This window comes from Scyliorhinus canicula, chromosome 1, assembly GCF_902713615.1.
Source record: "Scyliorhinus canicula chromosome 1, sScyCan1.1, whole genome shotgun sequence".
Classification (NCBI taxonomy): Eukaryota; Metazoa; Chordata; class Chondrichthyes; order Carcharhiniformes; family Scyliorhinidae; genus Scyliorhinus; species Scyliorhinus canicula.
The window spans coordinates 233,305,206-233,332,969 of NC_052146.1; the positions used below are offsets into that span (position 1 = coordinate 233,305,206).

A 27,764-nucleotide genomic window follows, 5' to 3' on the forward strand; every position below is an offset into this window, starting at 1 on the left:
TCATGAGTGCCAATCATGGACCTGGCGAATCCGGCACCGTTTTCCATGGAATTAATTGCGTTCCACATGGCGACAGTGCTCGCCTATTTTAGTAGCTGAATTGGAGCAGCTGTTGTGCCGTTTTTTCTGTCGTAAAGTGCCACACTTACTCCGTTGGCGTCAACACTTAGCCTCAATAACGGAGACTCCAGCCCAGTGTGCCTTGAAGTGGGACCTTGGAAATTTGTGCTTGGAAGAGAGGCCTGGGAGCAGTGTGCTGGAAAGCACAGTCTGGGAAACAGTGTGCTCCCGGAGAGCACGGTCTGGGAAACAGTGTGCTCCCGGAGAGCATGGTCTGGGAAACAGTGTGCTCCCGGAGAGCACGGTCTGGGAAACAGTGTGCTCCCGGAGAGCACGGTCTGGAAAACAGTGTGCTCCCAGAGAGCACGGTCTGGGAAACAGTGTGCTCCCGGAGAGCACGGTCTGGGAAACAGTGTGCTCCCGGAGAGCACGGTCTGGAAAACAGTGTGCTCCCAGAGAGCATGGTCTGGGAAACAGTGTGCTCCCAGAGAGCACGGTCTGGGAAACAGTGTTCTTCCGGAGAGCATGGTCTGGGAAACAGTGTGCTCCCGGAGAGCATGGTCTGGGAAACAGTGTGCTCCCGGAGAGCACGGTCTGGGAAACAGTGTGCCTGAGAATTGGGCCCATGAAACAATGTGCCAGGAAGCAGAGCCTGGGAAAAGCCGGCAGTGCTGCCAACGGACTACAAACTTCTTTTCAGGTCTGAATTGTCACTCTGAAAAAAAGAGAAAATTTTGCCTCTTAATTTTATGCTTGAAACTATTGTAGACTACAAAAACACCAGGGGGTCGGAGAATCACCTGGGGCCGGCGTCAATCCCGCCCCGCCGTGGCCCGAATTCTTCGCCACCCGGGAATCGGCGGGGGCGGGAATCGGGAATCGCGCCGGTCGGCGGGCCCCCTGCGGCGATTCTCCGGCCCGCCATGGGCCCAAGTCCCACCGCTGACAGGCCTTTCTCGCCGGCGGGAATCAAAGCACGTCTGGTGCCAGTGGGATTGGCGGCGCGGGCGGGCGCCGGGGTCTTGGGGGGAGGGGCACGGGGCAATCTGGCCCCGGGGGGGTGCCCCCACGGTGGCCTGGCCCGCGATCGGGGCCCACCGATCGGCGGGCGGGCCTGTGCCGTGGCTTCACTCTTTATCTTCCGCCCCGCCATGGTCTTCACCATGGCGGGGGCGGAAGACACCCCCTCCCCTGCATATGTGCCGGTATGACGTCAGCAGCCACTGACGCATCGGCGCATGCGCGGACTTCCGCCAGCCGGCAAAGGCCTTTCGGCCCCGGCTGGCGGGGTGCAAAGATCGTTCGCGCCGGCCGACGGAGCAGGAGCCACTCCGGCGCGGGCCTAGCCCCTAAAGGGGCGGAGAATTCCGCACCTTCTGGGGATGCCTGCCGCCGGAGTGATTCACGCCACTTCGTCCCGCCAGGATCCCCCGCCCCACCGGGTAGGGGAGAATCACGGCCCTGATTCTGATGTTAATGGTGATGTATTGGGCAGTAGGCAGGGAAAGGAGAAGACTGACTAAAATATCTCTGCTCTTATTAAAGCCAATAGATAGGTATTTGATAACACTGGTAAAACTGCATATTTGAGTCGATTATTGTAGATTCACATTGAACTCCAGACATTTGAGTATGTAATTGAGGCCTACAATCCAATGCAGTACAAAGGAACATTGTTACCCAAATTTGGGAAGCCCAATAGTCAGACATTTGTGAAGATTATGGGCGGAGAAAAGACAGAAAAGGGCTACTTAGTGTTATTTGTTAAAATTAAATCTGTTATGTGGAAATAAGAAATGTGGGTAGCACAGTAGCACAGTGGTTAACACTGTTGCTTCACAGCTCCAGGGTCCCAGGTTCGATTCCCGCTTGGGTCACTGTCTGTGTGGAGTCTGCACATTCACCCTGTGTCTGCGTGGGTTTCCTCCGGCTGCTCCAGTTTCCTCCCACAAGTCCCGAAAGACGTGCTGTTGGGTGAATTGGATATTCTGAATTCTCCCTCTGTGTACCCGAACAGGCGTCGGAATGTGGCAACTAGGGGCTTTTCACAGAAACTTCATTGCAGTGTTAATGTAAGCCTACATGTGACAATAAAGATTATTTTTTAAAGAAATTAAGCATTCCTGATGCTAATTGCCGCCTTCCAGCATCTGCAGATGCAGTTGGAGGAGTCCATCCGCATCCAGGAGCAGGGAGTGGTGCTGGTCATGGCTGCCACACAGGCCGACTCCACACGGGTGGCATCCACGGTGGAGGCAATGGGGGCAATGGTTTCAGCCATGGGTCAGGTTCTGCAAGGCGTGAAGCTTCATGTGCATGCGTCATCCGTGGCCCAGGTCAGTGCTGCCCTCTCACAGGCAGCCATGTTCCAGAGCCAGCTGGACATTGCCGCTGCACTTCGGGGTCTGGCTGAATCTCAGCAGGCCATGGCCCAGTCTCAGCAGGCCATGGCCCAGTCTCAGCAGGCCATGGCCCAGTCTCAGCAGGCCATGGCCCAGTCTCAGTAGGCAATGGCCCAGTCTCAGAAGGCCATGGCCCAGTCTCAGCAGGCCATCGCTGAGAGCATCGGTGGCCTTGCGCACGTGCTGGATGGCGTCGCACAGGCCCAGAGGGAGGTTGCACAGTCCCTGACAGGGATGGAACACTCCCTGAGCTCCATCGCTGAGACGCTGGTCGATGCCACAGCAGGCCTCCAGGACTGGCAGCACCAGGTGTCGGTGGTGCCACGGCGTTTGTCTCCGCTTGTACCACCATCCCATAGTGAGGCCCAGGGGCCACCGGGCTCCCCGAGGGAGGAGGAGATTCTAGGGGCCGTCCCGGTGACTCATGCAAGGGAGGTCCCAGAACACTCGGACTCCCCCCATTCCGTCCCTGGTGCATCTGATGGGCAGCGGGCAGAGCAGGGTGGCATCACGCCATCCAGCACGCCGCCCAACACGAAGGGCAATTTTGGACACTGAGGGCAGTTTAGCATGGCCATCCACCTAACCTGCACATCTTTGGACTGTGGGAGGAAACCGGAGTACCCGGAGGAAACCCACGCACACACGGGGAGAACGTGCAGACTCCGCACAGACAGTGACCCAAGCCGGGAATCGAAACTGGGACCCTGGAGCTGTGAAGCGATTGTGCAAACCACTATGCTACCGTGCTGCCCTAAATATAGCATGTCCTCCCCCCCCCCCCCCCCCCCCCATTCCACGTGTGCCATGAGGTGGTTTATATGTGCGCCGGTCTCCCTACCCATCCGGAGTCTCCTCCTGCATGCCCTGTCCGGCAGGTCCTCGAAGGACATGCGGTGACAGTACACTCGAGACCTCATAGGGCGCCTCCTGTGCCTTGGCACTACCACCTGCTCTTCCTCGTCTCCCTGCGCCCCATCAAGATCGGTATCCTCGTCCTGTGCATCCACAGAGATGGTCTCCGTCAGCTGGCTGTTGTGGCACCTGTGTGTGTGGGGGCTGGGCGCACCTAAGGTCAAGGCAGGATGGCAGCGCCAGTGGCCTTTGCCCATCATCATGACCTTAACTTGCAGGTGTGGCTTCGCCACCGTCCTGCCATGGCAGGCCGGCTGGCATGTCGCTCCCACGGAAAACCCTCTCTCCCCTCCCCCCTCCTCCTTCCCCCCTCCTCCCCTCTCCTCCTCCTCCTTCTCCCCCCCCCCTCCTTCTTCCCCACCCCCCGAGCATGGCGGCACCCTTCCCGAAAGCCCTTCCCCCCACCCCCGCCAGCACCGACCGTGGACGCCAAAACATGCTGCCTCCAAAAACGCCGGTGGCCACGTCCTCATTCCGCATCGTAAGCCAACATGACTGGCTGACAAATTTATTTTGCAGGGGCGAACCGCAACGGCATGACCTGGGGACACGCCATCAGGTCATTCGGCCCATCCGGGCCGCTGGATAGCACGGGGGGGGGGGGAGAATCACAAGACTTAGCACCTCGGGCGATTCTCTGGGCGGCGCGGCACCCTCGATGACATCGTTCTCGCCGGTTGGCAGAACGGCGGAATGGCGTCAGACCAGCGTCGCGCGAAAATCCGGCACGAACAGCGATTCTCCCAAACGGTGTCGTATGGGAGAATCCCGCCCCCGGGATGACAGGGCATGAATCAGACAGGCGTGAAACCTGAACTCAGCAGGGATATTAGAAATTGATGTTGTGTCTTTCACTCTTCCATTGGCTTTAACCCTCAGTTTGGGAATCACAAAATCATAAATGAGAAAAAACACTATTGAAGGGTGACTAAGGTCTGTTAAGTGTTATATTTCAACTCCCCAGCCATTTAAATTTGTAAAAAACTAATCACAGTGCCAATTAGAATAAAAAGTAACACGTGCTAATAGGATGCATTGATTGACAGGCCATTTTGTGTAGCTCAGAAAAATATAAAAAATAGAAGTAGGAGGAGGGCATTCGGCCCTTCGAGCCTGCTCCACCATTCAGTATGATCATGGCTGATCATCAAGTTCAATACGCCTGATCCTGCCCTTTCCCCATATCCCTTGATCCTTTTAGCCCCAAGAGATATATCTCATTCTTTCTTGAAATTGCACAATGCTTTAGTCTCAGCTACATTCTGTGGTAGTGAATTCCACAGATTCACTGCTCTCTGGGTGAAGAAATGTCTTCTCACCTCAGTCCTAAAAGGTTTACCCTTATCCTCAACTATAACTCCTAGTTCTGGACTCCCCCACCATCAGGAACATTCTTTCTGAATCTACCCTGTCTAAAACTGTTAGAAGTTTGTAAGTTTTTCAGAGATCGCCTCACTCTTCTAAACTCCAATGAATATAATCCTAACTGATTTAGTCTCTCCTCATATGCCAGTCCTGCCATCCTATGAATCAGTCTGGTAAACCTTTGCTACAGTCCCTCCATAGCAAGAACATCCTTCCTCAGATAGACACCAAAACTGCACACAATGCTCCAGGTGTGGCCTCACCAATACCCTATATAATTACAATAAAACAACTCTATTCCTATATTCAAATCTTCTTGTTATGAAGACCAACATACCATTTGCCTTTTTTACTGCCTGCTGTACCTGCGCGCTTACTTTCAGCAACTGATGCACGAGGGCACCAAGGCTCGCTGAGAATCCTCCACACCTTCAGGGGCTAGGCATGCGCTGGGGCGGCTTGCTGGCGTGGAAGGCCTTTGGTGCCATGCCAGCCAGGGCCGCAGGGACTCCTCCAGCTGGAGTGAGTCTGCGCATGCGCGGGAGCATCAGAGGCTTCTGGCCAGATCGCCCCGCGCCCCCCCCCCCCCCGGACCCCGGAGCCTACCCGCGCCGCCAGGACCCGCCGGCAAGGGGCCTAGTCTAATTTATGCCGGTGGGACTGGCAAAGAACCAGCGGGACTTCAGCCCATCGCAGGTCGGAGAATCGCCGGGAGGGCCGCTGCGAGCGACCGCCAACCGGTGCGGCGCGATTCCTGCCCCCGCCAAATCTCCGGTGCCGGAGAATGCGGCGGCCGGCGGGGGTGGGATTCACGCTATCCCCCGGCGATTCTCCGACCCGGCGGGGGGTCAGAGAATCCTGCCCCACCTCTCTCAATTTACACCTATTCAAATAATAATCTGCCTTCATACGCAAGTGAGATAATCTCACATTTATCCGCATTATACTGCAGCTGCCATGCATGTGCCCATTCACTCAGCCTGTCCAAATCCTGATGAAGCATCTTTGCATCCTCCTCACTGCTCACCCTCTCACCCAACTTTATATCATCTACAAATTTGGAGATAATGGATTCTCCCGCCCCGCCTCCTGCAAGAACACCACGGGCGAGATGCTGACAATGGAAAACTTCATTGACCTCGGTGGGGGGGGGGGGGGGGTTCTCCAGTCACATATAATGTGAACGATTGGGACCCTAGCATAGATCTTTATTGTACCTCACTAGTCACTACCAGTCAATCAGAAAAAGACGCATTTATTCTAACTTTTTGCTTCCTGTCTGCGAACCAGTTTTCTATCCATCTCAAGACACTACCCATAATCCCTTGTGTTTTAATTTTACATAATAATCTGCTATGTGAGATCTTATAGAAAGCCTTCTGAAAGTCTAAATAATCGATCTCCACCAGTTCTCCCTTGTCAACTCTACTAGTTACATCGTCAAAGAATTCTAGTAGATTTGTCAAGCATGATTTTCCTTTTGTAAATCCATGCTGACTTTGTCTGATAACAAATGCAGTGCTATGAAATCCTTGATAATTGACTCCAGCAACTTCCCTAGTACCGACGTTAGGCTCACGGGTCTATAGTTCCCTGTTTTCTTCTACCTCCCTATTTGAGTTACAATCGCTATCCTCTAATTTGTAGGATCCATTCCAGAGTCCAAAAAATTTGGGAAAATGACCACCAATAGATCTATTATTTCTAGGGCCACTTCCTTAAATACACTGGGATGAAGATTATCAGGCCCTGGAGATTTGACCACCTTCAATCCCATTAATTTCCCCAAAATAATTTATTTACTAATACTACTTTCCTTCAGCTCCTCACTAAAACATGTGCTTCTCAGAACTTCGATACATTATTCATGTCTTCCTTTGTAAAGCAAAGTACAAATTTAGTTCCTCAAACATTTCTTTGTTTCCCTGTTATGAATTCCACTGTTTCTAACTGTAACAGGCCTACATTAATTTTTATTAATCCTTTTCTCTTTACTCGATATAGAAACTTTTACAGTCAGCTTTTAAGTTCTCCGCTAGTTTATTTTCAAATTGTATTTTCCCCTTCTTAATCAATCCGTTGGTATGCCTTTGCTGAATTTTAAACTGTTCCCAATCCTTAGGTCTATTATTTTTTCTTGCTAATTTGTATGCCTCTTCTTTGAATCTAATATTATTTCTATTTTCCCTTGTAAGCCATGGTTTGGTCACAGTTCCCTTTCTACTCTTGCATCAAATACAAAGAAACAACTTTTGCCGTTCACCTATTTGTTCCTTGAAAGCCTGCTACTGCCTGTCTGCTGTTCTTCCTTTCAACACTGTTTCCCAGTCCATCACAGCCAGCTACTGCCTCATACCATCATAGTTACCTTTGTTGAGGTTCAGGACTTTGGTTTCAGAATCAACAATCTCAATATTCACCTTGATAAAGAATTCTACTGTATTCTGGTCACTCATCCCCAAGGGTTCTCTCACAACTAGATTACCAACTAATCCTTTCTCATTGTACAATGCGCAGTCCAAGATGGCCTGTTCCCTTGTTGGTTCCTCAACATACTGGTCCAGAAAACCAACCCGTATACACTCCAGAAATTCCTCCTCTGTTGTACTGTGACTAATTTGAGTCACCCAATCTATATGCAGATCAAAGTCACCCACAATCACAGATGTTCCTTTATCACATGCATTTCTGATTTCCTGTCTAATACTATTCCCAACATTACCATTGCAGTTTGGTGGTCTGTATAGCACCAAACTGCAGTCATTGATACCAATGTGCACCAAGACCACTGGCTGTTCCTCTCCCCCTCCAGAATGTCCTGTAACCACTTCTAGACATTCTTGACCCTGGCACTAGCGAGGCAACATACCATCCTGGAGTCTCATTTGCGGCCACAGAAACGTCTATCTATTCCTCTGACAATCAAATTCCCTATAACCATTGCATGCCCACACTTTTTCTCCTTCCCTCTGTAGCAGAAGCAACCATGATGCAACGGATTTGGTTGTTGCAGCTTTCCCCTGAGAGGTCATTCCCCTTAATAGTATGTCAAATGGTAAATCTGTTGTACAGGGGAATGGCCACAGGAGATTCCTGCTCTCTTGTCCTGCCTTGGTCACCCATTCCTTTCCTGCCTGTGGAGTCTGAGCCTGCGATTAACCACCTCTCTATACGTGCTATCCGCGATACTCTCTGCCTCATGGATGCTCCACAGTGTCCCCAGCCACCGCTCCAGCTCTGACACGTGGGCTTCCAGGAGCTGTAGCTGGAGACACTTCCACTGGAAATGTTCCCGGCCTTCCACATGCAGCAAGAGGAACGAACCAAGGCTTTGAGTTCTTCTGCCATGATGTACTCTTTTAAATAAAAGCTTTAGAAGATGCTTGATATTAGATTAAACCCAATTCTCTATGGCACTTCTTTGCTTGTCCTTGTTACTACCAATTATAGCCCTTACAGATTATAAACCATAAAATTTATTTTCAAACTGTAATTGATGAAAGTTATAAAGTCTTACTGACTTTGCCCACTACTTACCTATCCGCTTTCTCCCTTGTAGCCTCAGTTGCAGCGGGGCAAGACCAGTCTCAGAAGATTTAAAAGTTACAAAGCAAAGAGAAAAAGCAAAGAGCACCTCTTCCCATTCTGCTCCGAATCTCCACTCTGCTTCAAATTCTCAAGTTTAAAGCTCACTCTGCATGTGGCCTCACTCCGAATGTGGCCTCTCTCCCACTGCTCATGCGCAAGCTCACCACAATCATATGTTCCTGCAGTTTCAATTGAGTTCATTATTTACATGTCCAAAGGACTGTTATTACAGCTGAGCCCATTATGAATACTTGGCTGAGTTTCAAAAGTTCAAAAACCACCCATCTCAGCTGGTTGCTAAGCGCACGTTTTTAATGACAATTTAAAAATGATATTAAGGGATTAGCTGTCTTTGATGTGGTTACTGAATATAATGGTTTTAAAAAAATATAATATTAATATTAGAGGGGTTTTAAAATCTTTGAATGGGTTTCAAGAATGAGAGTTTTTTTCAGTATCGAGTGTGTATGGTTGAGAGATCTCTTAGGCAGTTGGAAGTTTATTTTTTCTACATGGCTCCTTAACACTGTCCATTGTCAAGAGTGGATAAGTGGCTATGGAGGTGGCATTGCATGTACAAGGTGACATGGAGGTGGGTGGGAGGTGAGGTGAGGGCTCGAGGGCCCAACAGCTTTTATTAAACTAGGATCAACACAAATGGCATGTTGGCCTTTGATAGACGTTTGCAGTACAAGAATAAAGGAGTCTTGCTACAGTTGTACAGGGATTTGGTGAGACCACTTCTGGAGTAGTGTGTGCAGTTTTGGTATCCATATTTAAGATGTACTGCAGTGGAGGCAGTACAGCAATTTTTCACTAAATTGGTCCCTGTGATGAGATGGTTGTCCTATGATGAGAGTCTAAATAAATTGGGCTTACATTTGCTGGAGTTTAGAAGAATGAGAAGCAAATTCATTGAAACCCACAAAATACTAAGGGAGCTTGATAGAGTAGACACTGAGTGATTGTTCCTGCTGGTCGGAGTGTTTAAACCACAGTCTCCAAATAAAAGGCTGATCTCATTGAGGATTGAGATGTGCAGAAATTCCTTGATTCAAATAGTTGTGAATCTTTGGGGTACTCCGCCCCAGAGGGCTATGGATGCTCCATCACTGGTTGCATTAAAGGCTGGGATAAACAAATATTTTGTCTCTATGGGATTACGGGATAAGAGGAGTGGGTGAAAAAATGGATTTGAAGCTCAAGATCAGCCATGATGATATTAAGACGTAGGACTTAGGAGCAGAATTAGGCCACTTGGTCCATCAGGTCTGTCCGCCATTCAATCATGGCTGATATTTTTCTCATCCTCATTTCCCTTCCTTCCCCCCATAACCCCTGATCCCCTTATTAATCAAGAACCTGTCTATCTCTGTCTTAAAGACTCACAGTGATTTGGCCTCCACAGCCTTCTATGGCAATAAGTTCCATAGATTCACCACCTTCTGGCTGAAGAAATTTCTCCATATCTCTGTTTTAAAGGATCGTCCCTTTAGTCTGAGATTGTGTCCTCTGGTTCTAGTTTTTCCTACTAGTGGAAACATCCTCTCCATGTCCACTCTATCCAGGCCTCACTGTATCCTGTAAGTTTGAATAAGATCCCTCCTCATCCTTCTAAACTCCAACGAGTACAGACCCTGAGTCCTCAACCGCTCCTCATATGACAAGTTCTTCATTCCAGGGATCATTCTTGTGAACCTCCTCTGGACCCTTTCCAAGTCCAGTTTAGATACAGGGCCACACACTGCTCACAGTACTCCAAATGGGGTCTGACCAGAGCCGTATACAGCCTCAGAACATCTCTGAATCGGCCAAGCAGCCTTGACGAGCCATATGGTCTACTCCTGCTCCTATTTCTTGTGCTCTTGTGAATAAACGCTCGAGAAGCCACTTTATAACTCTGCACTTTATAATCTTAATAATTATGGCTTGCTGCAAAAATTAGATTTGTACGGTCACTGAACCTGTAACCATATCCTGCAGATACATCATATTCATAATGAATCCTATGTGATTCTTATAACTCTGTAATACTACATTACTACTCCCTGCACTGCACAAAGCTTCTAAACTCTTGGCCACTCGTAGTGTGGCTGATTGTTAGCATTTATTAACAAGGAAATACACTAAATCAAAGCATTGCAGGATTCAGATAACTGTAAGTTGCTTTACTTAGAATATGAATTGATTTTTCAAATTACCTGATGCTTAGCTGATTTCAGAGTTATTTTACTCACATTGTTTTAAAAGAAATGTAAATATATTAACCTGCTCAGAGTGGTCCTGATGTACTCACTAATAACGTTAAATTTAATTATACATATTATTCAGTGTTACATTTTGTTTCCAACTAGACAATGTTGCTAAATTAAGTTGCAAATGCAATTCTACCATTATTATTTCTTTATTCCTTAATTAATGTCAAAGAAATCCAATTGCAAAACATCCTTAGAGTCACTGTTTGCTAATGATGTGCTGCTATAAATATATACCATAAATAAATTTTAAGCTGAAAATTCCACTGGGACCAGGTAGCATAATGGGTCAGTATGCTCACTTTACTTCTGCAAGCTTTGTTTCAATCCAACAAACATTAATGGGATTAGAGTCTCCTTTGTCTGTTATGCCCAAGATTGTGACTAAAATTAGGAGTTTATTCAGTTTCACCCTAACCACCAGTGAGTGTGTGGGGGAACAGAGAGCAATTCCCCTTTCAATAGCTTGGTGATTAAATGTACCACCGGGACACAACCAGGTTTGATTGCTTGTGTGCATAGAATAAGCAAATCTCCACCTCTAGTTTGCAGAAAAGAAAGAGTGGTTTCCTATTCCAAAATGGCTTCCAGCAATGCCTGCTGGGATTTTAAGTGGGAAGATGCCAGGGTAAGGTCTAATAACTCCCACGTTCAAATAATCTATGGACTCACAGTTCAGGCTTTCAGAACTGCAGAACAAGGCTATATCACAACATGGGAATTCACGGTGGCACAGTGGTTGTTAGCACTGCTGCCTCACAGAAGCAGGGACCCAGGTTTAATTCCGGCCTTTGGGTGACTGTGTGGCGTTTGCACTTTATCCCCGTGCCTGCATGGGTTTCCTCCGGGTGCTCTGATGTCTTCCCACAGTCCAAAGATGTGCAGGTTGGGTGGGGTTGCATAGATAGGGTGGGCGCCTAGTTAGGGAAGGCCTTTCAGAGGGTCAGTGCAAACTCGATGGATCGAATGGTCTCCTTCTGCACTGTAGTGATTCTGCACTGCCTTAAAAACAGGAGAGGTGAAAGGAAAATTTCAAAGGAAGCAAGGGAGGAAATATCCTAAAATGTTCCATTATGTGAACTCAATGCAACACTTACGTGAAAACAAATGCTGATGTAACATGATTTCCAATATATATTACAATGAATGAATTAACAGGAAAAACAAAGAAGAATCATATTAGAAAATAAATCAAAGATTGGTCCTATAATTTTCTCATGCTATTTCTCCCAAATTAAGTGATAGAATACTTAACGCCAGGAACTAAAATTCCATAAATATAACCAAGAATGTTGTGGGTCAGTAATTGTGAACTATTTTACTAACTGCAGTACAATACAAACTGTTTGCAGATTCTTAATCGGAGAGACCAACGCTATGATATTCTTCATTATTAAAAAGAATTTCAAGTTTAAATATCAGTTGCATGTTTGTCTGTATTGTTTTCATGAGACAGACTAATGCCCTCTCTTGGGCACTGTGGATCATTGCAATGAGTACATCATTAGATGACAGCAAACACTTCACAGATGGTCATGTCCCTTTTATGTTTAGCCATAAATTATAATTTAGTGACAGTATTTGATGCATTTGGGCATTTGAAGAATTATAGTATCATAGAAACTAACGTAATGCATGTATTTCATATCTATATTGTCATAGGAACAAAGGAGTTCTGCAGTATGCAATTCATTGGGCGGTAGAAGAAATGCCACCAAACAAATGTATGCAAAATAAATACCTGCTGTATAAGCATTGAGGAAGAGGTGAGTAAAATAGCAATATACAAATATATATTTTCATGAGAAACGTATGTTTTGAATAACTGGACACAGAAATGATTTCATTATTTGTAGTAAAATCAAAAGCTGAAGCATAGAGAATACATCGATAACTTTGCAACAGATTGTGAACTGAGCTCTAACAAACTCATACATTCACATGAGTTTGAGGACAAGCCTAGACAGTGGCAGGGAAGCATCATATTGCAAGGACTTCTGTGTAAAGGTTGTTTTTTAAAGCATCTCTTCACACCCACAGTGTTTTTTACCTTTTGGGGATTAGTGGGGGAAGCAGTGGAAAGATTCGGGAGCTGATTATCAGCCTGCTCAAAAGCTTCTTCCCTAGCCAACAAGTTCTGTCGTGGGACTCGGATCCCAGAGCTTCAGGTCTAGCGGTATGGATGCTACAACGGTGCCACAAAGCCTCCTAGTGGACAGGTGATCAGAGATCAAGGAAGTGCGATCCTGCTGAGTTGCAGTTCCCAGTGACACGTATATCAACACCCCCCAATACTACCCCCACATCACCTCACTGTCACCTTCACCACCCCCTCACCCCCACCCTCACCCTCACCCCACCCTCACCCCACACCACCCTCACCTTCATCACCCCCTCACCCCCACCCTCACCCCGCCCTCATCCCACCAACCTTACTCCTCCCCGGCCCACAGTCTAATCATGCTTCTTGTCTTGTGTCTTGCGGGACCTGCTGGAGCTGGGGTGGGTCCATCCGATGTCCCCCTCTCCCAGCCAGTGCCACAGCCGGAGTCCCCCCGTGAGCCAAGCACTAGCGATGAGAGCAGCTCGGATGGAAGCCCTCGAACGGAGATGCAGGACAGCCCAGAGCTCGAGTCTGAGGATGGCACAGATTTCACCTCATAGCTGTCTAGAACACCCTCCATCATCTGTGGGTGTGGGATGCAGTGGCCAGTTCCCCCCCTCCCCCACCAAGTCGGTGAACCTGAAGGCAATCAGGGCGTCCCATGCGTGTTGGCCCTGGCGCACAGGTCGTGCAGCCTCCAATGCCTGCCTGGGTCCCATGCCCTGCCTATTCTCCCCCTAACCTGCATCTTCCTCATCGAAAGAGGCCTGGTGTTCATCCTCCTCCTCCAGGATGTCACCCCTCTGCTGGCCGATGTTGTGGAGGATGCAGCAGGCCTCTCAAGAGCGGTCCAGGCACCTGAACTGCATCTTCAGGAGGCCGAAGCACTGCTCGATCATGCTTTAGGTTGTTGCATGGGCATCATTGTGACAGGTCTCGGCATTGGTCTGTGGCCTCCGATCGGCAACTTCGGCCACGACCACAATGGGTAATCCCTGTCACCAGGAGCCAACAACCCAACTGGGGTGGTGGTGGTGGTTGGGGGGGGGGGGGGGGGGGAGCACATCGAACATGTCAGGAATCGTCGATTGTGCCCAAATGAAGGCGTCATTCACACTGCTCCTGGTGACAGGGGTTGCCCACTGTGGTCGTGGCCCTTCTGCAGCCCATTCCTCTGCAGCCCATTCCTCTGCAGCCCGCTCCTCTGCAGTCCATTCTCTGCAGTCCGATTCACTGCTGCTGCAGCTTCCCTCTCCTTTTCAAGCGGCCCCCGCTCTCGCAGCCGCAGGGCATCTCGCAGAGCTGCGACGATCACCACATCGGCCACCATTACTGGTTGAATGCCTAACGCCATTGCCTGCAGGGGTTGAAAGGCCAACATGTTAGCATGGCGCATACACCCGTGCCCAACCAGGTTTGATGGTCTACATGGTGGCCCCAGTTGGCAGTGCGGGCTCCGCCCACGCATGTCCCTCCCCCACCCCCTCACTCCTGCCCTGTCAGTGTCTGGCATCATCGGTGCCCCTGGTCCTGGCACCTGTCCCCGATGCCAGCACTGCCATCACTGGTGGCTGCCGTGGGTGTGGCCTGGGTGGTTCCCCAATAGGTGGTGGCCGGTTGTCGGGGTGTTTTGGGTCAGGGGGTGGGTGCGGTGTGGCGGGAAATGGGGTGCGGGTGTGGGCTCACTCATACGGCCGGTGTCACTCTGTAGACCCAGGGACTGAGGTGGGTGGCCAGTGGGTGCACTGCAAGATGGCTGCCGTAATGGCCTGGGCACTGCTCCAGTCTTGTGAGGGGACACCCTGGCTGCTTGGCCTGTTCCCCCCTCCCCCAGCCCTGGCAGGAATCCTCACACGCTAGCTAGCACGGCCGGTGCCTGGGCCTGCAGCCCGCTGTCACTTCACTCAATTTCCTACCTGCTCTCTCTCTCGCTCAGCAGCTACGATGCCAGGTTCACGATTTTTGAGACCACAAGTGAACCACGCCATTGGGAACTCGGCCCATCGGAGGCAGTGAATCTTGGAGGCCCCGGAGAATAGGGTGTCAGTCCCACTAATGATATATTATACCCTCTGCACTTTAACCCAGCATGGCGTAGCTGCGTCGCTCACCACTTTCGGGCTTCCAGAACATCACGATTTACTGTCAAACTGGCACCTACCATAATTATGGCATCGGAAGCAATTCTCCGCCCCAATTGCATTTCGCAATTTCAGAGTCAGCATGCAGAGAATCCCGCCCATGGTATATCACAACAAACTTTATTACAAACACAGTATTAAAATATCTTTAACATCACACCAGAAAATAACTTACGATTACCCCTTAACTAATGCTACTCAATACAGTGAATATAATACCCCTAACTGCTATCTTTATTCCCACTCAAATGACAAGAAAAAAAACCCAGCTCTGCACTCAATCCACTGTTAAAATACATCCATGAATACCTGCTGCACAGAGGTGTTCTTTGGGAAAGAGACATCTTTCAACACTGCTTTAACGAAAAGACCCGAATCCTGTCAGAACCATGCAGAAACTCTATTTCTTGAGAAGATGCTCCTCAGCTTGTTTCAGCTCCCCTTGTTCTCAGACCTTGGAAAGTGTTAACGATTTTAACTGAATTGCAGTGAGAGCAAACTGCTTGACTTCTGGTCACAGCTTCAATTATAACTCCACTGGTCTGCTTTCTCTGCAAAATGCTTGTGCCTTAGCTCCACCCAGAACCACATCATCTTCCAAGCTGAAATCTAATTTCCCCCAGAGGGATCCCCCTCCCTGCCCATTATCCAAACAAAACTGCATTAGCCCAAGCATTTTACAATGATTTAATTGCACTGCTGGCTCCCACAACCTTTGTTGTCTTTCGTACTAGGGTTCTTTTACAACATGATCTGCAAGGCCTCTATTCACTTCAAAGAGAAATAGTAGGCTATAATTGACAACTTCCAGAAAGCCAAATGTCTGGATTGTTTATTTTCATTTCCCTTGACGTCTGAATGCATCTCAAGTAACCTGCTTTGAACCTTACCGCAATCTAAGGGTTAGGTGCTTTCAATTCCTCTTTTACACAGCCAAAGACACCGTGCTGCTCCCACAATGCACGGTAGCATTGTGGGGCAGCACGGTAGCATTGCAGATAGCACAATAGCTTCACAGCTCCAGGGTCCCAGGTTCGATTCCGGCTTGGGTCACGTCTGTGCAGAGTCTGCACATCCTCCCCGTGTGTGCGTGGGTTTCCTCCGGGTGCTCCGGTTTCCTCCCACAGTCCAAAGATGTGCACGGTTAGATGGATTGGCCATGATAAATTATCCTTAATGTCCAAAATTGCCCTTAGTGTTGGATGGGGATACTGGGTTATGGGGATAGGGAGGAGGTGTTGAGCTTGGGTAGGGTGCTCTTTCCAAGAGCCGGTGCAGACTCGATGGGCCGAATAGCCTCCTTCTGCACTGTAAATTCTATGATAAGTGCTTTTGAAGTGATCATGAGCTGTCAATAACAGACATCTGTCTGAGGCAGCAGGTGTAAGGGACAGATGAGTGACAAAGCAATGATTTTTTTCACTGTTTCTGCCTGGACTGCTCATTAGCTTCCAGGTAGGGGTGACTGATGTATGTGGGAGGGGTCTCTGTTATGGCAGGGTTTCTGATATGAAGGGCTCTCTGATGGGGGTCATTTATATGGGGGGGTTGTTGTGCGGTAGGTCTCGTGTCACCCTCATGCATGCGTAATGTTGGGGGAGGGGTGACCCAGCAATTTCTGTGTGAGGGGATGATGCTCATAAGGGGGTGGGGGCAGGAGTAGCATTGCATTGGAGATGGGGGCCAGCTGTCAGACTTAGCTATCAAGCTGCCCGCTCAGAATGGCGGCCCAAGAACGGGATTTGGAATGGAATAATTTGCGATCCTTGTCATGCATATATTTGCATGTGAATCGCTTCTGGGCTCCCCTCCTAGCACCAGCACAAACCAAAAGTAATTCAGTTCTGGCGAGAGAACATAGGGCTGGATTCTCCATTTCAGCGGCTAAGTGCCGACTCGGAGAACTCACGGGGGGTTTATGACCAAAAAAATCAGTGCCAACCCCTCACCGATTCCGGGACTGGTGAGGAGATAGCAGCGGTGCTGGGTGAAGCTCCCTGCTCTCTCGCCAAAAACAGCCGGAGAATGGCAGAGTTCCTGGCCGTGCATGCGCCAGCTGGCGACCTACAGCGGTCATGCCGTACAACATAGCGCCGGCCGTACGCGGACCTGACCCGCCATCCGCGACCCACAGGCCATCCTGCACCAGTCCCCCCAGCCCTCACAGAAGCACCCCTTCCCCCCCCACCCCCGGACAGCGGCACGGCTCCTGGCAGAATGTGGTGGCACTGGACACAGTCCACAGCCGCCATGCCAGGTTCCCGACGACTGAGACCACCCATGTCCCGCGCCATAGGGCACTTGGCCCATCGGTGGTGGAGCATTTCAGGAGGGCCTGCCAATGATGCGCCAATGTCGTTGCAATGGCATGCGGCACGTGACGCGATTGTACCATTTCCAAGGGGCCAGAGCATGGCTGAACGCGTCAAACCGGCACAGGCCCCGATTTGGTGGTCAGAGTTGATTCTCCCCCGATCACCGATTACGATATAGGCGTCGGACAATGGAGAATCCAGCTCATAGTCTCCCAAGTGGAGAATCCAGCCCATTGTGTGTTTGCAAACTTTATTTATAAGTGGCTTTTGACCTGTGATGAATTCTACTTAATTGGAGATAGAGAAGATGCAAATTAACAGAAAAAAGGGTTTCCTTTTATTTAAAAAGTTGTTTAACTGTTAATTGAAAAGCTATTTTCTGTGGTGTTAATGTATTTAATCTTGTCTTAACAATTAAGTTTGTTTAATAAAAACAATCCCATCTCCCGGAAGGACCTGCCAAGTGTGCGGTCGAAGATACAGCTCTTGGATTGGGCTCATCAGCCATGCAAGGACCTATAGAGCCTGTGACAAGTAATACAGAGTATCTTAGGTGGATAATCATACTCATTAATAATAAGAATACTAATCTTTATTATCACAAGAAGGCTTACATTAACACTGCAATGAAGTTACTGTGAAAAACCCCGAGTCGCCACATTCCGGCGCCTGTTCAGGTACTCTGTGGAAGAATTAAGAATGTCCAATTCGCCTAACAAGCACGTCTCTCGTGACTTGTGGGAGGAAATTGGAGCACCCGGAGGAAACACACAGACATAGAACATAGAACAGTACAGCACAGAACAGGCCCTTCGGCCCTCGATGTTGTGCCGAACAATGATCACCCCACTTAAACCCACATAACCCGTATACCCGTAACCCAACAATCCCCCCATTAACCTTACACTACGGGCAATTTAGCATGGCCAATCCACCTAACCCGCACATCTTTGGACTGTGGGAGGAAACCGGAGCACCCGGAGGAAACCCACGCGCACACGGAGAGGACGTGCAGACTCCACACAGACAGTGACCCAGCCGGGAATCGAACCTGGGATCCTGGCGCTGTGAAGCAACAGTGGTAATTGCTGTGCTACCATGCCGTTAGCGGGTGGTCGCCGAAGATTGCAGACACTCGAAACACCCTCGATCCATTAAAGCTTCTTTAATGGAATTAACTTCATCCTGACAAACTAAAGTTTCAAAAAAAATTTCACGGACAGTGACACAGAGCCGGGATCGAACCTGGGACCTCGGCGCTGTGAGACAGCAGTGCTAACCACTGTGTCACCGTGCTGCCCTTAAAAACTTACTTAAATTCGTAGCATGCAGGTCAAGTTAGTGCTGTCCCACAATTTCACATTCAGCTGCTTCAATGCAGCACTTGCAGACAAAGACCTGAAGAACACAGGAGCGGAAGGTTGAGCTTGGCACTTTCAGCACGCATGTCTCTGCATCGGAATTTCCGCAGAGTCGTGACACACATGTAGGGTGTATGGTCGCCTTATGCCAAAAGATTCAATGGAAGTTACCGGCCAGCTGCTCGTCAAATGAGGAGAAGCCTCTGGAAAATCAGCTTCCCGCACATGTCCAAATGCCAGTGCCTCAGGAGGTGTAGGGAGTCACATCAGGGGTGACATTCTCCGACCCCCAGCAGGGTCGGAGAATCGCCTGGGGCTGCCGAAAATCCCGCCCCCGCCGCGGCAGAGATTCTCCGCCACCCGGGAAGTGGCGGGTGCGGGAATCACGCCACTCCGATCGGTGAGGCCCCTGCGGCGATTCTCCAGCCTGCGATGGGCCGAAGTCCCGCCGCTGGGAGGCCTCTCCCGCCGCCGAGGTTTGAACCACCTCTGGTGGCGGCGGGATCGGCAGTGCGACCGGGCCCCCGGGGTCCTGGGGGGGGGGGGGCGTGGGGTGATCGGACCCCGGGGGGGTGCCCCCACGGTGGCCAGGCCCACGATCGGGGTCCTTCGATCAGGGTGCGGGCCAGTGCCCTGGGGGCATTCTTTCTCCTCCGCCGCCGCCACGGAAGCGAAAGAGAAGCCCACAGCGCGCATGCGCCGGTGGTGACGTCAGCGGCAGCTGGCCGCTGACGTCACCGCTGGCGCGTGTGCGAACCGGCGAAAGCCTTTTGGCCAGCCCCACTGCTGCGCGGCAGGCCTGAAAGGCCGCTGGCGCTGGTTTTTGTGCCAGTCGGCGTGGTGCCAACCGCTCCGGCACGGGGCTAGCCCCCAAAGGTGCAGAGAATACCGCACCTTTGGGTAGGCCCGACTCCGGAGTGGTTGGCGCCACTCCCCTACGCCGGGACCCCCCGTCCCGCCGGGTAGGGGAGAATCCCGCCCCAGGTGCGGCTTAGTGGCACAGTGGTTAGCACTACTGCCTCACAGGAGGGCAGCATGGTGGTGCAGTGATTAGCACTGCTGCCTATGGCGCTGAGGAGCCGGGTTCGAATCCCAACCCCTGGTCATGTGTGGAGTTTGCACAGTCTCCTCGTGCCTGCGTGAGTTTCGGACCCACAATCCAAAGATGTGCAGGGTGAGTGAATTGGCCACACTAAATTGCCCCTTAATTGGAAAAAAAAATTGGGTACTCTAATTTATTTAAAAAACTACTGCCTCACAGATCCAGGGACCCAGGTTCGATTCTGACCTCAGGTATCCGTCTGTGTGGAGTTTGCATGCTCTCCTTATGTCTGTGTGAGTTTCCTCCAGGTGCTCCGCTTTCCTCCCAGTCCGGAGATGTGCAGGTGAGGTAGATTGGCCTAAATTCTCCCTTAATGTCCAACAGGGTTGGTGGGGTTACTGTATTACAGGGATAAGGTGGGGGCATAGGCTTGAGCAGGGTGCTCTTTGCATGGACTGGATGGGCTGAGCGGCCTCCTTCTACAGCGTGGCGATTCTATGATTCTTGAAAAAGTTGGTCGCTGAAATTTGCAACCTCCAGGTTGAAGACCTCCTGCCAAAATGTGGTCCTGATGGGCACACATTGCCAGTGGCTGTCAAAGTCACCACAGCCCTTAATTTCATTACTTCTGACTCTTTACAGAAATCTGCAGGAGATAATTTCAAAATGCATTGCTCACGAAGGCAAGATAGAACATTAAGTGAATTTTGCAACCAAAGAGGTCCGTCAGATTGGGCGGACGTTTGTCTTTGCAGTACTGACTGGATTCCCACAGGGCAACTGATCAAGGCCTCTGTAGATCAAGGAGTCTTCATCACCTGCAATTGTTTCCATTCCATCAACATGCAACACATATACAACCACAAAAAACTCATCATGCATGTTTGTGCAAGATTCCCAAGAAGCTGTTCTGATGTCTTTTTCCTGTGGGTCCAACCTCCCTGAGCTCCTCACACCTCAAAGGCAGAGTTAACAAGAGATCATTTCTTGATCTTCGCTGCTAAAGACTTGCATGCAGACACCTGTTAGCAGTCCAGATTAACAGAGGATATACATAACCAAACCTACCTGACCACAAATTGTTATTGGACAAGCAGTGAGAGTGTTGAAGATGAGCTTGAAATGCCGGACCAGATCTGGGGGTGCCTTTCAGTCTGCATCAGCCTGGGAATTGAGAATAACAGTGGTGTTAAGTGCTTTGCACAACATAGTACAGAAAGAGGAATGGAGTAAGGTGCTGAGCAGACTATCTCTTCTTCAGAAGAGGAGATGGGGTAACATGAGGAGGAGCGGGTACTTGATGTGGCAAAGGCCTGGCGGCAGCTCACATAACTGCCCAGGATTCCTGAGTCTAATCCTGGCTCGGTTGAGTTAGGTTGAAGCTGTGTACCCATCTGGTTCCTAATCTGTACCCACTTGGCCTTGCCATCTGTCAAGATAAATCAGTCCTATAATCAAAAAAGCATCCCAATCACAGAGACCCTTTGCTCACCTTTAATTTTTATCTTACTATTCATTGCAAATGAGATTGTCAGGATGCAGGCAAAAATGAACAACACAGGAAAATTATACAAACAAATAATTTTAATCTTACGGAAAAAATAAGCATTGACTTATCTAACATTGTGTTAAATAACCATGTATGTGTCCTTGTGTTTTACTTCACCTTTTCTTCTGTTCCTACTTGTTGCAAATATGGTGTCTTCAGCAGCACTAGAGGCAGGCTGCTCTTATCCAGCCTTTGCCTGTCGAGATACTTTTGGTCAACAATCTCTGGGTTTTGGAACCCACCAGGGTCCAGGCAAAAACTGCCCCAACTGCACCTATGCAGGGTCCGACTTTGCCACAGGGATACACGGAGGTATATGTGGCACTGGATGAGTGAACAGGTGACAGTGCACAATGAGTGAGAAGCGGAAATGTTTTGAGCAAAGTCCCCACTTTCATTTCCCCTTTCTGCATTTTCCCCCTCATGAACCACCTGCATTTTGCTGCTAACATTGAGCTGGAGAACACTTTGCTGCCCTTCAGTGGGCTGCTGAATGGTCACATCAATCTTGTGGAAGATGGCATTCATTGATTAGGATTGTTTGACTGCCATATTTGGTGCACCATGCAGGTGCCAATTCTTTCCGTAGTGTAGCCACCGAAGCTGGCCACTTCCCGACATAAAATGGAGAATTGAAATGCATGCAGGAAAAATTGGACAATGTCAGAAAGACAAGCAGGCTGCCGAATCTCTCTGTGTATTCTGCCTGCGAAGAAACCAGACAGCATTGAAACAAACAAATTTGCATACTAATTGAGCGATTCCCGGTGATTCCCGGGCACAATGGACACAACGATTAGCTGCAATTGAGACATTCTATGGCAGGTCAGACTCCCCGGCGCCAACGGAGTCTGAAACAAAAGGAAACAAACCAGTTAGGAGGAACCGCCCCACGATCGAGGGACAGCCTCAGTATTGGGGGGAATTCATACCAATCGATTGGGATGGGACCCAATCAATGGACAGTAGGATTGGGGTCCGCCCAAAAGGGCGCGAAGCCCCTGGGACCTATAAAAGTCAGGTCCCAAGACTAGTTTGATCTCTTAGCCGGCCCTCCCAGCAGAACACCTTTGCAGCAGCTCTCTAAGAACTTGAATGTGAGAAGGAGAGGCCTGGCCAATTGCTACACCGACAAGTAAGTGTCATACAACGCCTGCTACGAGAATAAACACTCCTGGCCCCTTTAGTCCACACCAACTGGAAGCCTGCGGATCCAGGACAGAGCAAGAGGCCATTGTTCCCTGATCCGGCAGTTCACTTATTCCAGATAAGTATTGGCCTAGTAGTATTATATCTTAGTATTATATGCATAAGTAGTAAATAACTGTGTAATAATAAACGTGTCTTGTTTTGAACTTATTAACTGGTGTATTGAGTCATTGATCTGAACTTGAACTTGAACCTCGTGGCGGTATCATAAGGATACCTGGCGACTCTAGAGCTAAGGAATAAAACAGAGCCAATTGAGGGTAAAGCACACTCACCCAGAATGAGCAACAGTGGTTACGGACATCATTATAAAGGCCTTTAAAACCATGCACTCATGCTGGAGGCAGACTCCTACAATCAATCAATCATTCTTCAAATATGCAATGACCCCATCCCGAAGGCTTTGAATCCAGCTGAGAGTTGAGTGGAGCTGGAAGAGAACCTTCTGATGGGGACACCCCATTGTTGCTTTCACCACCTGCCCTCACTCAATTGTACTATATGAAACATCATATGAGAAACCAACATGGAAGGAAAGGCAAGCTGAAAGGATGGATACTGGGGGGGATAGGCTGGTTACCAGTGAGCTGCCTGATACATTTCAATGTGGAGAAATGTGACATCATACATTTATGGAAAAAAAACAATTAAAAGGAAGTATATCTGAAACAGAATTAAGAAACAGATCTTAATACCACAAGAACATAAATAGTTCAGTTGGGTCCTCAAACCTGTCCCACAATTTAATGAGATCATGGTTAATCTGAGATTAATTCCATATCCCTGATTTCAAACCTACTTCTTAATATCATTATTTAACAAAAATCTACCGATATCAGATTTAAAAGTAACAATTAACCTAGAATCTGCAGCTGTTTACAAAAGAGAAAGAGAGTTCCAAACTTTTGCTGCCCTTTGAATGTAGAAATGTTTTCCAATTTCACTTCTGAAGGACCTGGCTTAAATTTTAAAGCCATGTCCCCAAGACTTGGACTCACCAGCCAGTGGAATTAGTTTCTCTATATCTACCCTATCTGCTGCCATTATTAGTGTGAAAATTTCAATCAAACCTTAACCTTCAAAGTTCCAGGGAATGCAACCTTAGTTTCTGAAATCTCCCATTGTTATTTAACCTTAGGAGTTCAAGCAAATGTACACTGCAATCCCTCCAAAGCTACTTTTATCCTTCAGAAGGTGCAATGTCCAGAACTGAGCACAGTACTCTAAGCGTGGTCTAACCATGACGTGGTTTGTCTCCCTTGCCTGCAACCCCAATATTTTAATTCTCTATATGTAAATCCCAGCAGACCATTAGACATTTTGACTATATTCTGTTCCCATCTGCAAGATTTTAATGATCTATGTACCTAGACCCCTTGGGATCACCGCTGTTTCTAGCTTTTAACCACTTAGAAAGTGATTTGATCGCTTTTCGGTCCAATCTTTATGATATTGGTCACAGTTGGAGTATGTATACAATTATTGGTGGCCCAATTTAGGAAGGACATTAGTCCTTAGAAATATTATAGAGAAGGTTCACTAAATGTAAAATTAGGGTTTTTATCCACTGTATTGACGAAGAAGGAAATTTAATGGCAGATTTCAAGATCATGAAAGATTTTGAAAGTGCTGTGAATTAATCCCCCCCATGGCTAAATTATGAACAAAGGGACATATATTTAGGACTACCAGTTGAAGAATGAAAGGAAGACTTTAGAATGATGTTGTCACATGGGTAGTTATTACAACTTTAAAATGTTTCCACAAGTGGAAAATGCTATATCAATTCTATTAAAAAGAATTGGATCTTTTCGGATATTTATTTGTATTGTTGGCACTACCAAAAAATAAAACAGAAAAAAAAATTATTCCATTGTATCTTTGGCCAAAGCTTTGACAAAGAGTCATCCAGACTCGAAACGTTAGCTCCCTTCTCTCTCCACAGATGCTGTCAGACTTGCTGAAAGGATACAGGGTATTGGGGTATAGCAGATAACTCCAGTTAAGGCACTGATATGATCGGTTAAATTATCTTCTATCACAAGGCCCCTTCAGCTGCTAAGATGATCCGATGGACCATCACCTCAGTCCTAGGCAGCAACCTCCTTATACCTGGCGTTCCACACCTTCTTGCCAACCAGCTACTGGTAACTGTGGATTTCAGGAGGACGACTGACAAGACCTATAAAGCCTGGGCCGCACATGGCTGATGTTGGGTCTGACTGCTGCCCATGGTCGCCCCTGCTTGCCCAAAGTTAAAATTGGTGCTTTAATGGTTTGAAGCTGATGGTGCAAACAATGGGTTACTGCACACGCAATGAAACATAACAGTCTGTGCTTTGTTCAAGTGTTTAATATTAATAGCACTCCTAAACAAGTCGCATTTTGAATATGACTTTGCAATTAAGCAGTAGTTTGCGAAGCAATTCTTCACCATGAAATATTTAAAATCTATCAATTAAGGTTTTTCTGTTGGGATTGTTTTGTTTACTTTAATTACATCAGAATTGCTTTGTTTTTTTTAATAAAAAGATATTGATTAGTTATTGATTTTGCAGCCCACAGGCAGAGTAAAATGACCTTGGCTGTCTGGATCATTACATCCTGTGCTGTCAGCTTAATTTGCTCATATCTGCTCAATAATATACATATGTCATAGCAGTAAACAAAATCAAGCACAGAATTTAGCTTTAACTCTCAGATTAATGAGACCGTTTCTGTACCAAGGTGGGAACAAATAAATTTTACTGATAAATACTTCACATTGCTGAAAACTCATTTGGTGTGAGATTTAACAATTTCAATTAACAGAATATTTGGAAAACGTGTAATTGGATGTCCCAATTGATACATTGGAAATGTAAAATAAAAGCTGATTCACTAATAAAAAGTTGATTTACAGTCCAATTTGTTCTTTTTTTAATCTGTCTTTCTTTCATCTAGGGCCACTGCATTGGCAATCTTTGTATGTAAGGAGTGAACTGGCAACAGGAGATCAACAGACACGATCAATGCTGAATACATTACTTGCACTGGTCAACTTAAGTTTAATAAGAGAAGAATTGATCTTTTATGTTGAAACTAATTTATCTCTAAAAAGGGCTGAAATTTATGCTCTTAGCTGCTGTTTCCATGAAAACCATTTTAAAGGGAAACATATGGGACTCATTGTTTTGGTTCAGAAAACCCAAAGACCTCTTACATATATAAGCAATAAATGTTGTTTTATTTTGTTAAACAGGAGATCTCTGAACTTTAGATAGTATCATTACACCAAAGATTGTATGGTCTTCTGTGTTGCATGTTACTACATTAACAGTGCATAGCGTAGCTCCGACTGCAGTTAGAATGCAAATTATATGATTTAATATACTGTCTACTTCCTTTAATATTTTTGTTGGTTCAATTCAACATATACACAAGCAGAAGTGGTGCACAACATTCTCAATTGAATGCCTTATTACAACTTTGGCTTTAATTGAAATTACACAATTGTGCTAATTTTTTGTTTATCTGTTTGAAATAATTTAGTTTGCAATCACAGAAGAATAACTCACCCACCAAGAAACCATCTTAGAAATTCTGGCACACACTGCATTTTCCAGTCAGAAAGTTTGAGTAACAAGTGCTGGAATTTCCCATATGGTGTACTGATAAGTGAGGCCAGGAGTGGAGTGATACGAAGAATGAGTCCGGCAATGGAGGGGACAGAGAGGCTGAGAGAGAATTCGATCAGTTGGCCAGGACCAGAGAGAGTGCGCTGGATTCTCCGAGTTCGTGGCTAAGTGCTGCCGCGAGCGTTTTACGACGCCAAAATGTGCACCGAACCCTCAGTGATTCCGGGACTGGTGATGGGCAAGAAACCGCGCCAGGTAAACCTCCCGTCTCCCGCACCAAAAACGGCCAGAGAATGGCCGGGACCATAGACGCGCATGCGTAGGCCGACGACGCGCAGCAGTCGGCCCGTACAACATGGCGTCGGCAGCGTGAAGATCCAACCTGCCAGATAGTGCCCCCCTGTACCCGCATTCACCACCCATGAACCAACCCCCACCAGTCCCCCCAGACCCTGCCGAAGCCCCCGCCCCTGCACAGCAAAAAAGCTCCCCCCCCCCCCGCAGCTGCGGCAGCGTTGGACACAGTCCGCAACTGCCACGGGTGGTTGACGGAACAGAGCACACATGTCCCGCACCGTCGGGAAGTCGGCCCATCGAGGGTGGAGCATTGGGGGAGAGCCTTCAGGTGACGCTGTTTTTGTGGGGGGCGGAGCATCGGAAAACAGGCGCACTCCCGATTTCAGCATCAAAAGGGGAACTCCACCCAATCACCGATCAGGGAGGGGGAGTGGAATAAAGAGTGAGGCTGGGAGGGGAGCAGAATAAAGAGTGAGGCTGGGAGGGGGGAGCTATATAAAGAATGAGGCTGGGAAGGGGAGTGGAATAAAGAGAGTGAGGCTGGGAAGGGGAGCAGAATATCAAGGGATATACAGCATTGGATAAAGAGAAAAAGTGAGACATATGGCAGGCATTATGGGCTCAAAGCAGGGGAAGCCTTGGAGGAATGTACAATGTGCAAGAGGGAACTTTAAAAGGAAATTCGGACAACAAAACAGGGACAAGAAAAGATACTGGCTGGTAAAATAAGTCTCCAGGGCCAGATGAATTGTATCCAGGCTGCTGAGAAGGCAAGGGAGGATTATAATAATAATAATCTTTATTGTCACAAGTAGGCTTACATTAACACTGCAATAAAGTTACTTTGAAAAGCCCCTCGTCGCTACATTCGTCGCCTGTTCAGGTACACTGAGGGGGAATTCAGAATGTCCAAATTACCTAACAGCAGCTCTTTTGGGACTTGTGGGAGGAAACCGGAGCACCCAGAGGAGACCCACGCAGACACGGGATGAACGTGCAGACTCCGCACAGACAGTGACTCAAGCCGGGAATCGAACCTGGGACCCTGGAGATGTGAAGCAACAGTGCTAAGAACTGTGCGACCGTGCTGCCCCTGCAAGAAATAGCAGGGGTTATGGCAATAATTTTCAATTCCTCTCTGGCCACAGGAGAGGTGTTGGAGGTTTGGAGGACAGCCAACGGGGCACCATTATTTAAGGCATAAAGGCCATAGAAGGCTATGTGTCAAGTGCTGAAAAGTGGCATTAGAATAGTTCGGTGGCTGTTTTTGACCAGTGCAGACAATATGGGCCAAAGTGCATTTTCTGTGCTGTAGACCTCTCCGACTCAAATAACGAGAGAGGCTGGGAGAGGAGACGGAATAACAACCGAGGCTGGGAGGGGAGCCGAATAACAACCGAGGCTGGGAGGGGAGACGGAATAACAACCGAGGCTGGGAGGGGAGACGGAATAACAACCGAGGCTGGGAGGGGGGACGGAATAACAACCGAGGCTGGGAGGGGAGACGGAATAACAACCGAGGCTGGGAGGGGAGACGGAATAAC

The 27,764-nt window shown here is 48.3% G+C and overlaps 1 long non-coding RNA gene across 2 annotated transcripts in view; it reads right to left on the minus strand.

Moving 5' to 3' along the window:
* Positions 1 to 26,209, minus strand: part of LOC119972489 — a 101,659-nt gene extending 75,450 nt beyond the window's left edge. Inside the window, exons 1-2 of one of the 2 annotated variants that reach the window (XR_005462058.1) lie at positions 25,868 to 26,209; positions 20,617 to 20,712 (exon numbers count right to left, since the gene is read on the minus strand). This is a non-coding gene — a long non-coding RNA (uncharacterized LOC119972489). Of the gene's footprint in view, positions 1 to 20,616; positions 20,713 to 25,863 lie in introns of both variants that reach the window. The other variant, XR_005462057.1, reaches the window with a different exon arrangement.
* Between the last annotated feature and the right edge of the window lie 1,555 nt (positions 26,210 to 27,764).